This window comes from Diabrotica virgifera, chromosome 6 (genome assembly GCF_917563875.1).
Source record: "Diabrotica virgifera virgifera chromosome 6, PGI_DIABVI_V3a".
In the NCBI taxonomy this organism is placed as follows: Eukaryota; Metazoa; Arthropoda; class Insecta; order Coleoptera; family Chrysomelidae; genus Diabrotica; species Diabrotica virgifera.
This window is the reverse complement of record NC_065448.1, coordinates 214,335,392-214,348,918: the sequence shown is the minus strand read 5'-3', so window position 1 is coordinate 214,348,918 and position 13,527 is coordinate 214,335,392. Positions and strand designations below refer to the sequence as shown.

Here is a 13,527-nt window from a genome sequence, read left to right as displayed (position 1 = left end):
TAAAAATTTCAAAGCGATTCATTCAATTGTTTAAATTTTATTCAAATTGTTTATCCCAGAGAACATTTTTTTGCAATAACATAAGTCAGAAAAAAATGAAGTTAGAATCATTCCACAGGTGTCAAATGAAAGAGCATGAGCTATATTTTCAACTTGGTTTAAAAAAAGTGAATAAAAAATGCATTTATTAGTAATAAATAATTATGCAGAAGTATCGTAAATCTTTCCTTATAAACTTTTTATTTTGTTATATAAGAAATTATATATATTTATTACAATTTTTAATCAAGTGTGATATAAATAACATTACTTGGTAGTTGTGCACTTAAAACAGGGTAAAAAAAGTTATTTTTTTGGAAAAAGTTATTCAAAAAGTTTATAAGGGAAGATTTACATACTTTTGCATAATTATTTATTACTAATAAATGCATTTTTTATTCGCTTTCTCTAAACCAAGTTGAAAATATAGCTCATGCTCTTTCATTTGACACCTGTGGAATGGTCCTAACGTCATTTTTTTCTGACTTATGTTATTGCAAAAAAAATGCTCTCTGAGATAAACAATTCGAATAAAATTTAAACAATTGAATTAATCGCTTTGAAATTTTTATCACATATTAAGCACCAAAGAACCCTCACTTGACAAAAATTTGAAACCTGTACACTAATTTTTACAGCAGTTATTGCGAAAATATTTTTTTTTTGCAATTCCGACCTTTTTTCTCAATTATATTAACAATAAATGAGTATAATATATCAAACTTTGCAATATGTCATTTTAAAGCTTTTTCTATAATCTCAAAGATATTTGTACTAAAGAAATCATAAGTTTCATTGTTTTCAATTGATTTGAAAAAAAATGGGAAAATGCCATTTTTTGACAGTTAATTGTTTATAAATAAAAATGGCCGCTAGATCCTACGCAGGAAATAGTTACAATTTGTTCCTATAGGTATTACTTGTCGAAAAAACGCTTCAGTACCCTGGCTGCTGAAGTGTCACGAACAGGGTATATTTTTGTCTTATTACCCTGGTCTATACGTATTAGAATTAGAAACAACAGAAATGAAAACCCTTCGAACAATCGATGGTAAGACACTATGTAGGCCTGGGCGGATCTTCGGCCCTTGGCCCCGGCAGCTGAAGGTGGTAGTTGTTGCATCCTAGATTTCATGGTCCCATTGTTGTCAGCCTTAGTGTCATCGCCGGCGATAGGCTTTTTTGAAGCTCCCAGAGGGAGGACGGTGATCTTATCCAAAAACCAAGAGGAAGATTTGATTTGGAATAAAAATCATTTAATTTTGAAGCTTCTTTGCCTTTTATGACATTTCTACCACCATTTTGAGAATGAAATATGAGGGTTGTCAGTGTCATTAAAACGACATGACAACGAACCTTGGACGAAATTTGAAATAACAAACATGGAACACAAGAGATGATACAATGTAAATAGAGTTGCCTATAGAACGGGTCCCAAACTAGTTTTTAACCAAAAAGCAAGTTAAAACCGATTTCATTCCGAATTTCTGATTCCCGATTCCCATTTACATCCCGAATTTCCGATTCGGGAGTGCTCCTAGTAGCATTTAACGGGTCTTGGTTTGTTTATTTCTACTGCTTCTTGATTGTACATTTAGTATAGTGATTTTGCAGTTGGAAATAATCTCTTAAGCAACTGGTAAAGCTCAACGAAGTGCCTTTGTTCCAGATGGCACGGTTTACAGAAATTGCTGATGACGAGATTGCTTGTAGTCCAGTTAATGAAAGAGTCTTTTGATAAGAGTAATTATAAATGTTCTCAATGGATACTCTTCATTTAGATATCATCTCAGTAAAATGCGCAAAATGGACAGCAAATGCACATTCTACGAAAATGGAGAAATCTTGTGGAATTCTTCTTCTTCAAGTGCACTGTCCGTTGCGAACGTTAGATATTAACATGGCTCGTGGGATTATAAGGGATTATCGTGAGATTAAAGTACAGGAGGCTGTAAGAGCATAAAAAAATTATACACACCTGTATTTTTAGAGAGTGAGTGTATGTGCTGATTTTGTGTATATAACAGCATACTTCACGCAATGTGCTAATTGAAACTTGCAATATCTGTTTCCATATTGGCAACTTGTATTCTCAGTATAGATTTTAGTGTGGAATATTGTTGTTTATATAGTGGCGGCTCGTGGATTTAGGGACAGGGTCGGCAAGGTTTTTGTCTCCTCAGATAGGTATACCATCTAATTAAAAGGCTTCAATCATCATAGAAGATTTTTGGTTTTTCTTTTTTTTTTTAATTTTTTTTTTGTTTTTTCACATAGACTTAGAGCCTAGACATGTTTATAAATTAACTTTAGTCTATGTTGTTTGCACGTAGCAAAATGGGCAATAACATCATCGTAAAATTTATTAACGTGTTGGAGAGATTTTAATAGTTTTTTTCTATTGACATTTGAGAAAAGCTTGACATTCTCTTTTGTTTCATGGTGTTTCGACAATACGTTTTGACACTTTTGAGACAAGAGAAATCCCGTTAATTTAAGGCAAAAGTTGGTAGCAATGAGAGAATTCATGATAATAATTTATTAATTTCGGGAACAGTTTGTTGCAATGAATTGCAGTATATAAAATTATACATATTTTGTAACTTATCCCATCTTCCGAAAATATTTGGATCAGCATATAAAACTTTTAATTAATTTCCTTAGTTTATTTGATTAAAGAATTATGGATAGTTTTAATACACTTGTCTAATAGATATTTTGAAAATTCTTTGGCGTAACTTTTAAATTTTTGCAAATCTTCAAAATTTTAAAAAATGAGTACCTATCTAATTGCACAAGTAATAATAGTATCAAAAATTTCAAAATATACTTGTTTTTCGAGATCTGTTTCATACTTTTGTCTTTTGTGGGGATGTTCGGAAATATCAAGCGAATCCAAAACGTCACTGCGTATATATTGAAAATTACTATCTCTGAGATTTTTTACCAGCTTTCTTATTCTATTTTTGAACCACATTGAATATCACATCAGTTTGGGTAAACACTTTCTTAGAAATATGTAAAAAAATATTAAAAGAATAATCATTTAGTAAAGTTTTCAAACCGATTGCTTCACGGATCGAGATATCATCACTTACAAAATTGTCGCCTTTATTAATAAAATTGAAAACTTCCAAAAGCTGTTTACGAAGATCTGCTACAGTGAAAACTAACCGAGATTTAAAATTCCAAAAGCTATTAAATTATTTCATAATTAATTTCATCTCGAGCGCACCATTAGCAGGGTACGTGCCTTGGTACATGCCTTGCTGGTGTCTGCCCATCACCGATCGGCAGATTGATTTCTGCCGGTATCTGCCGGACTCTTCAAATACGGGTGAAATTGTGATGAAATGTATAATTGGTTGCCTATCGGCTAATATTCCACAGCGCTTCTTACAAGTAAATCGTAAATCTAGGGACGGCTCGCCGTCCCTGTCGAAGCAGATCTTATAAAAAAGAATTGACACAATCGCAATCGGATGCATGGCTGGGATTATTAATTTGAAAAGTTTCTTACGCGTAGGGATCACTTTTAACGTATCGGATTGATCGAATTCTTTTAACAACAATGAATAAAATTTAGTCTGTATTATCTCACAGATCTTTTTTTATTTTACAGAAACAAATATCATCAACTCACGATTAAAATAAATATTTAGAAAATCTACAATGTGTCCATAAATGTATGGGTCGGCACTGCCGACCCTGACCGGCCGCCACTGTGTTTATGTATATTTAGAGTGGTATTTATACTTGTGACTCAAATATTTGCTTCATCATTGCTGTTCCCGAGTCTTCTTATAATAAGCCAAAAAATAAAAACCGTTAAAAATGAGGATTTTTACCTGATATAAAACTTATAATATGAGAAACAAACTTTTATGAGAAACATATATTAATAACATTAATAACATATGTTATTTCAGTGGATGTTAGAAAACTACCAATACTAATGTTCTAAAATCATGCAACACATGTGTTTTTTAATTTAGTCTACTTTGAATTTATGGACCTTTTTTTTAGTTGGTTCCTGGGAGATCACACGAGTGATCTTTTTTGTAACTTTTTTTCGCCCTTCTGGAAGGTTTTATGTTTATATCTTCAAATCCTAAAGATCGTTTGACATTTGGTGTCAGTGTGACATCAGTCTATAGGTGTTTCTGTTAATATCTGGTAATTAGTAATTAGTATTATCATAATAAATACTTTAAGATTTCTATCGTACTTCCGTCCGGACCTGTAACATTACAGTTTGAAATTAATACCTGAAGTACTTCTGCCGGTAATATTTGAGCACCTGTTAGGGAGAGACAACGATTGTGTTGTCGGGAAAGCCTTTTTTAACGTTCTTACTTTACTGTAGTATGTTTATGCGTCCTTTTTTTATTATTTTAAAATTTGTTCTTGATATGTTAAGTATTTCTGTTTTCCCGTTTTTTCAAAGAGTTCTGCTACCCGTGTCTAGTTTGTTATTTATTTTCATCGATAATATCGAGAATATTAGCTATTTATTATCTTTGCGATGGCAATAAATCAACGCAGATTTATGGACCACCATACACGATTTCCTTGATTTCTCTAAAAAAATAAATTCTTCTCCTTTTCACCTTAACCTGTCCAGTGAATATAAGGACTCATCGACAAGACCAACTCGACCTGTGAGCAAGTTGGTAGGAAAATAAACATTAAGAAAACCAAAGTGACGTCAATTGAAAAAAACCAGAATGTACCTCAACCTTATACAACAAACGGGCACATTTTATAACAGGTCAGCAGATTCGAGTACCTGGGATGTTGGATCGATAGCAGCCTAAATCCTGATCTACAAATAAGATCGAGAATAGAACAGGACAGAAAATCTTTAGAAAAAATAAAAAAACTGCTTTGTGATTCTAGAATAAAACTCAAAATTCTACTACGTATATCAAAATGCTACGTCTGGTCGACTCTTCTCTATGCAGTTGAGACATGGACCCTTAAAACATCAACCGTAAATAAATTGGAGGCCTTTGAAATCTGGATCTACCGGAGAATCCCGAAATTTCATGGACATTGCATACTTCAAACGAAGACATAGGTACTGCATAAAATAAGCAAGGAAAGAGAACTTTTCAACACAGTGAAAGTTAGAAAAACATAATACCTAGGCCACATACTGAGAAATAATAAGTACCAATATGCTCAACTAATAGTGAAAGGAAATATCGAGGGAAAGAGAGGACCAGGAAGGAAAAGACTATCGTGGCTAAGAAACATCCAACAATGGACAAGGCTAAATTTTGAAGAGATAATAAGAACAGCTGAAGACAGACAAGAGTTTGCTATTGTAGTAGCCAACCTCCATTGAGCAGACGGCACTTTAAGAAAAGAAGAAGGATTCTACCTTTCTGTGTCTATCTACTCATTTATCTTGTCTGTCTTGCACGTGTTCCTGATTTCTTTAGGTACTCCTTGTTTTTCCTACTCCTTCCTTCTTGTATTGAACTTAAGATTTGATTCTGCTTGATTTTGTCAACATCTAACTCTTGATTCCAAGGTATTTAAATGTCAGGTGTTTCAGGTGTTCTGTTATTTTTTGTTTTATATGTGTCATCATCATCATCATGCAACCTCTTCTGTCCACTGCTGGACATAGGTCTCTCCCATTCTTCGCCACTCTTCACGGTTCTGTGCTTCTTGTTGCCATTTCTTTGATATTCCGTTAATATCGTCCATCCAGCGTGTTGGTGATCGTCCTCTGCTGCGTTTGTCATGTTTATATGTGTAAGGAGGTTCAAATGAATCCAGTGACATAATTTTATGTCACTGGATTCTATCTTTTCTGTGGTCGGCTTACACTTCTACCCGCGATTTGTCTCTTGCTATCTTGAGTATCCTATCGTCTGTCATTCTGCTTATATGATTTTTCCATTCTCTTTTCCTCTTCAGTATCCAATCGCCTATTTTTTCAACTTGCTGCTGTTCTGATTTCGTCACTTCTTTTTCGATCCCTCAGTGTGGTTCCAATGAGTCTTTTTAGTAGTTGTATTTCTGTTGTCTCTGTTTTGGATGTATCAGATCTCGTTTCAGCCTTTTATGTCATTATTGGTCTTATAGCCGTTTTGTGAATTTTTGTCTTCGTTTTGATTCTAATGTGTTTGTTTCTCCAGAATGTATTGCTTAGATATCTTGCTGCTCTATTGGTTTTCTGTATTTGTTTTTTACCTTTAGCTAACTTGGTTAATAATTGCAATCGTTAGATCAATATTTAATGTTAAAACAATAGTGATAAAAAGTATTTAATAATAATTATTCAATAAACAATCAAGAAACCATTCATATTTATTCTAAATGAGGTCATTCATTTGGGATAGACGATACGGTTGGTTTAAAATGAATCAATAGTTTACCCGATAAGATTATTTTATGTTGTTACCAAATCTATGTTGGAAAATTACCAAATCTAAATTCGACTCTATTTTGCTACAATCTTTTAACTACTATCTTACAATATTTTTAAACATATTTGACAATCCTTTTGATCTAATTCAACAATAAGAATACCGCACTTACCGCAAAAGCAGTATTCCATTTCCGACGCCTAGCAGACATAAAACCAATGTTGACACAGTTTATCTTTTGTTTGTTATTTGCATTTGTTTATACGGAAAAATTTCTTAGTTATCAATTCAGCTGATTCGATTCCGTTCCAATTCATTCCACGTTGTTCCGTTCCGCGATAATAATATGCAATCTGCGTTGAGCAGACCATCTTTTGTCGAGGGACGGTATGGAGAGGAACATAATGGAAGGAACTTCTGAATATCCACACATTAACTCGTGGAAATGATCGGAAAATTTTATTTGTTTATAAGTAATTTATAACTAAAAGTAGGATCCCATCTCTTTAACACCTGGCGTAAACCAAAGCCAAACGAAAAGGCTAGGTCTGGAAATTAATACAGAAAAATCAAAAATAATGATACAGGCGAGAAAAAATATAGTCCCACAAACATTATACGTGAAAATGATATTGAATCGGTTGGAAAGTTTACATACCTGGGAGTAGAAATATATGCCAACGGATCACAAGATGGAGAAATACGGAAGAGAATAACGCAGGCAAACAGAGCTTATTTTGCCCTCTCGCATACAAAGATGAGATAAAACCTTAATTCAACGTGAAAGAAACATTCAAAAACAAACTCTACACATTCGAAAGGAAAGTACTGAGGAGAATATACTAGGACCTGTGAGGAAAAACGGAATCTTCAGAATTTGATACAACGAGCTTTATCCACTTTATAACGAAACACTCCTGTCAGACTTCATTAGAATACAAAGATTGCAATGGTCCGGGCATGTAATAAGAATGGGAGAGAATAGGCTGCCAAAAAGAGCACTGAACGCTAGAATGCAGGGAAAGAGACCGATTGGAAAGCCAAGAAAGCGCTGGCAATACACAGTAAGCAGCGACGCACAAGCACTTTTAGGAGTCCGTGTTTGGAGAAGAGCAGCCACAGATATACAAGGGTGGAGGCAAAAAATAAGTAGAAGAAGTAAACTGAAGAAGATGTTCAATGGTATAACGCAATTGGTAATTTTTTTAGTTTTTTTCGTTTCTGCGTTTCGCAAAGAAATAAAACTATGTTTCTGTTTTGTAGAGGATAGTGTAGGCGCTCCGAAATCATAGCAAAAGTTGCTCTGTTGGCAATCCGAGCGGTCACTTCCGAGTTAAGGCATGGACACACCTGTCATGCAACCTTCCTATACGACTACGATCATACAGCCGGACGACTGTATGACAGGTGAATTGACTGTGGCTTGTGAATGTCGTAGGTCATACTTGTCCGTCTCGTAACCAATCTTACTCCCACCCATCTATGTTGTCAGCTCTGATCATACACCGAAATTGCAGACTACTCGTATTCATTCTGCGCGTCGCTTGTCGAGCGCAATAAAACACATGAGGTAAAGCTATAACAAATTCTCCTTCTTCGGGTCTTTTCTGTGTCCATTATTCACTGTTCTCTATCAACCATTCTTTTTTAATTAGATTTCTTTCTTAAAACATGTTTCAACATTATAAGCACAGTATCGTTCACGATCGATGGTAAGATAGACCAATGTAAAATCGGAAATAACTAGGAAGCAAGCATGACATGTGTGCTCTTTCTTTTCTGATCCTGCACCGACCAGATTTTTGGACCGCACCTTTTTATTCTGATTCGAGGTGAAGTATGACCTCTAGTTAAGACGTTGTACAACATTTTCGTTCCCTTCGGTTCTGCAATCATTTGCGGCGTGGTTTTAATCGGAAAAGATGCGAAATTATTACTTAGCTCTAAAATTTGTCGGTTTTTCTACACCTGCCCTGTTTAACAAATTTTATCTGGTCAAGTTAAACCACACAATTTTATTTACTGTAATTGCTACAACTTTTAATTTTTGTATAATAGTAGATAATATATTAAATTAAATATAGACAGACATACTAGAAATACTGGAATATCAATAAATATACTAGACGCAAGATTGTAAAAAATCAAAAATAAACCAGTCTTAAGGTGCCATGTAAAGTTGCTCAAGGCTTTTAAATGAATGATAATATTGTGTAAATTATATAATCTGCGGTAAAATGAGTACAACTACTATAACTATGAAATAAATATTTCCATTTATTTGTAATCTGTAGGTCACACTACAATAAATTTATCATAAGTTAATCGCAAGAAAATTTTAATGTTTGGCGTGTATTTTGATTTTCGTGAAGTGTATCTGATGTTTAGTGGAAATGGCATGTTGTGCAAGAGCACAAGAGAATTTGGACAACCTAATGCAACTGTGTAACCAGGATGATCATAAGGGGGCGTTACAACTACTGGAGGATCTTTGGGGGGCATGGAATAGTAATGGTGTTAAGCGTATAGAGCTCAAAGTACATTCCAATGGGGGGTTATAACCTCCAAACTCCCCTGGTTACGCCACTGACCTAATGTCTCTTTTGTGAAAAGTTAGACGACCTAGAAGCGAGCAGCTGGTCTGGCCAATGTAGCAGGAGTGGCACTCAGCACAGGGGAATATTATACACAACATTAGTATGTTCCAAAAAGGTCAATGGAGTTTTGGGCTTTAAAAAAAATCCCGACAGTTTTTGGTGTTTTTAGGGCTATTTTAAGGTAGATTTTTGAACAGTTTCGTAAGCTTGTTAGTGACTTGTGAGAAATACGGGAGAGAAGCATATTTTGTGGCTCGTTCAGGATTGATCGGGGAATGGTTTGACCGTATGCTATCAGTCAGTATAGATTCTTTCTAGTGTATGTAAATGGTATGTCCATTGAAATTCTGTTTTATTTTTGCATGTGGGCAAGTTGATAACAATTCTTAAATAAGCGAATTTGTGAACTATTTTAGTTGTAGTCAATTAAAATATGTAAAATCCAGCACCAGTATGCGGGTGCCTGTTAAAACTAAAGAATTTATTACTTTTATTTACGTTATTCACATTGTTAGCAGACCATGAAGGACAAAGGCTTTTTATATTTCTAATTAACAGTCGACCAAAGAAATTTGCATTATATATTTCTTTTCTTATCTTCAAACATCAATTTATTTTAGGACTATATTAGAGACTTATTTCAAACGTAAGGATCCTTTATTACAGGATACTTTAATAAAGGACAAATACAGGACGGGTCTAAAAGAGATTTATTGCGAACGTAGATTTGGAATCTTTTATTTTGACAAATGACATTAAATATTTTTGTAAATAAAAAAATAACCTACAAAATTCTATGATTTTGTATGGTAAAAACTTATGGTTTTTTTGTGTGAGAGTGGGAATCTTCTAAAGACCGTACCAGGTCAACCATACCTGGCCTGTGTTGGATTCAGAGTGAATGGAGTACATCCGAAAAATGGGAAGCTAGGACAAATAATCCCCGGACAAATAATCCCGGACAAAAAATCCCCACAAATTATCCCCGGACAAAAAATCCCCACAAATAATCCCCACAAATAATCCCCGGACAAATAATCCCCGGACAAAAAATCCCCACAAAAAATCCCGGACAAAAAATCCTCACAAATTTTTTTGGACAAAATATCCCCACAAATAATCCCGGACAAAAAATCCCCAAGAAAATTTTTTGCTACCGAATAGTTCTCTAAAAGTATAGCAATCGCCATGAAACCAGTTTTCGGCACGAAAATAATGATTAGCGATTAAAATTAAGCATACATTGTAATTTCGATTACCAAATGTCGAATTCCAATTGTGAGTTTTTAAAAATCGTGAAAGATATGGGGAATAAGCTAAGGCTTTGGGAATCATGTTGTACTTATTGTCTATTCGTGATGATAACTGCTGGTCCAGAAAACGATAATCTTGATTGTAATGCAAAAAATTCTGTTCCTTTTTGTAAGTTTAACGTCAAAAATATTTAGTCATCCTCATCATCAATGGCGTTATAACTTTTCCACCTTTTTTTAGGCCGCCAGACTGCATCTTTCCACCTTTTTCTAGGCTGCCAGACTGCATATTTCCACCTTTTTCTAGGCAGCCCTACAGACCTTCTCCCATCTGGGATCTCCCCGAACAGCCATGTCTGGTTTGATTTATGGATACATTTTTAAAGTTTTTTTATGGATGCACACAGATCCTTAATTACGTTCTCTGAAAACCTGATATCGAATAGTAATGCCCATAAATTTGTTCCCAAAACCAACAAGAAAGTCAAAATAATCGAAAAGCTTTGAATAACTTTCATGGCGATGCGTGGAATGGATTTTTACATTAGTATAATCAAGATTATTGTTTTCAGTATAGTTATCAGTTATTATCATGAATAGACAATGTTTTGAACAGAGTTACTCAAAGCAGAGTGATCAAAAGATTTAAGCCAATTACAACATGATTCCCACAGCCTTAGCTTATTTCCCATATCTTCCACCATTCACGGCAAAACTTTTAGAGAACTATTCAACAGCAAACATTTCTTAGGGATTTTTTGTCCGGGATTTTTTGTGGGGATTTTTTGTCCGGGGATTATTTGTCCGGGGATTATTTGTGGGGATTATTTGTGGGGATTTTTTGTGGGGATTTTTTGTCCGGGGATAATTTGTGGGGATTTTTTGTCCGGGATTATTTGTCCGGACCCCGAAAAATGGAGCACATTGAAAAACAGACAGAGTAATGTCTATATAAAAAGAAGAAGAAGAAGAACTTTTATATCAGTACAACTTTTTTCAAAAATGAATAGTTTTAAAGTTATAATCAAAAAACCAATAAAAAAATCGAATTTTTCCTTCATTTTTTGACATTTTGATTATTTAAACAATGTTCCGGACCATTTTGAATGGGAGGATAACTCAAATATTATTATTTGAGTTATTTTCAAGCAATTTCTGCAAAAAAATTTGAGTCACCTCTCAACGTCCATCTCAAAACAGATGCTCCCTGGACTACTATACATTTCATGACTTAAAAGTCAACGACTCTGTTCATTTTAAAATAAACATTTATAATGGTAGGGGAGCCCAAGGGGGCATTTTTGCAGTTACTCGAGCGTGTGAGAAAATCACAGGGGGAGAAATCTTGTACCCTGTAAATGTACCGCTACCATATATGGACTTTTAATACAGAGGAGTTCGTTAAGGGGGTCCGAAATATTCTTAGAAAAACTCGAAATTGTCAGATGAAGATAAAGTAAATTAAGTACATGCGGAACCGTGTATAATATTTAAAAAATCTGACGATTTGAGCGGAGCGTAAGAAAGTGGGCGAGGTATAAAGTTTCACAAAAAAAGCCAATATTTCGCGAAATGAACGTCAGATCGAAAAACTGACAAATACGTTTTCAATATTTTTCAAAAATCTATCGAATGACATCAAACACGAGCACTCACGTAGTAGGCTATTTATTATGTATTTTAGAAAGGAACTACAACGTTAACAGGGTTTTATGGTTTCATATAGTCAATGGACCTCTATATTTAAAAAAACCGCGGAGTGCTACTATTTACATTGGTGCGTTTTTGAGAAAGGGGTGAATTAGTCCCTAGGCACAGGGCGAATTAGGGTGAGTTCTATGCACATTTAGTGCAAACACGTCTATGGGAAAATTATTCCAGGTTAAATTTACTATCGAAATATCACATTTTAAAGTAAAAAAAAGCATGTTTTTTTACAAAAATATATCCAAAAAAAAAAGCAAGAAAAATAACATGAAAGATAGAAATTTTGTTTTTTGCCCCATAACTTTTTTCCACGGGGATATAGGTATAGGCATTGCTTCACAGAAAAAAATTTCCATCCTTCCTCTTTAATATGGCGTTTGGTAGAAGTCCCTGTAATTAACAATTTCCAAAATATGATTTTTCAAATTTCGCCACTCACAGCGGTTTTGGGATATTTTCCTTGTTACTTCGCAAACATTGTTCTGTAACTTTTTTCTACGCATTTCTAGGTATACGCAGTGGTACATTTAGTAGAAAGAGAAGTCAATTACCTTTAAAATGTTTTATCATAAAAGGCCGTATGGCTATATTTAAGCAAGATATGGTTTTTCAAAATTTTCTACTTTTAATGATTTTTGATATATTTTACGATTATTTTTAAATTTCTCATTATAACTTTTTTATTGTATATTTGAGTATATGTATTGTGTAATACAAAGAAAAGCTCATTTTCTTTACTTTAAAATGCTGTACTGTAAAAAATTCTAGGACTATTTTTAAACAAGATATGCTTTTTCAAAGTGTGACATATACATATGCAATAATTGGAACCATATGGAAAACTTTTTTAGTATTAATTTTATGAAAAATAGTTATTCTTTATAAAATGCTCTGCCTAGTCTGAAACCTGAAATGCGATCATCAGATATAAAATTTTATTAATAGTGTACGAGGTATGTTAAAAAATATGAATTTGCTCTGGAGTAAAGTACCTTTATATGTCACAATATCGAAAAGTGTTACTAAAAAAATTATTTGGAATTAAAAATTATATTATAATATGCAATTATATTCTTCTAATTAAAAAAAATATTTTTTTTAAATTACGGATACTCTTGGATATTCTACGGATATCTTGTTTAAAAAGAGTCCTAGATTTTTTTGGAATACACCATTTTAAGGTAAAGAAAATATGCTGCTTTCTAGTATACAATGTATATCCCTAAATATACAAGAAAAAAAGTCAAAATGAGAAATTTAAAAAATAATCATAAAAAATATCAAAAATCATTAAAAGTATGAAACCTTGAAAAAGCAGAACTTGCTTCAAAATAGTCAAGCAACCTTATACAATAGACCATTTTAAAGGTAATTGACTCCTCTTTCTAATAAATGTACCATTGTATATACCTACAAATGCGTAAAAAAAGTTACAGAACAAGGTTTGCGAAATAATGGGAAAAATGGTTCCAAAAATGCTGTGAGCGGTGCTTTTTGAAAAATCCTATTTCGGAAAATATAAATCCTAGAGACTTCTACTGAACGTCA

General features: G+C 33.6%; 2 protein-coding genes across 3 annotated transcripts in view; one reads left to right on the top strand and one right to left on the bottom strand.

The window, feature by feature from the left end:
- Positions 1 to 13,527, bottom strand: part of LOC126887199 (uncharacterized) — a 505,416-nt gene that overhangs the window by 286,193 nt on the left and 205,696 nt on the right. The gene's annotated exons all lie outside the window — the stretch shown is intronic.
- The window catches only part of LOC126887201 (facilitated trehalose transporter Tret1-like), a 30,277-nt gene that overhangs the window by 14,388 nt on the left and 2,362 nt on the right, over positions 1 to 13,527 (top strand). The window lies entirely within an intron of this gene.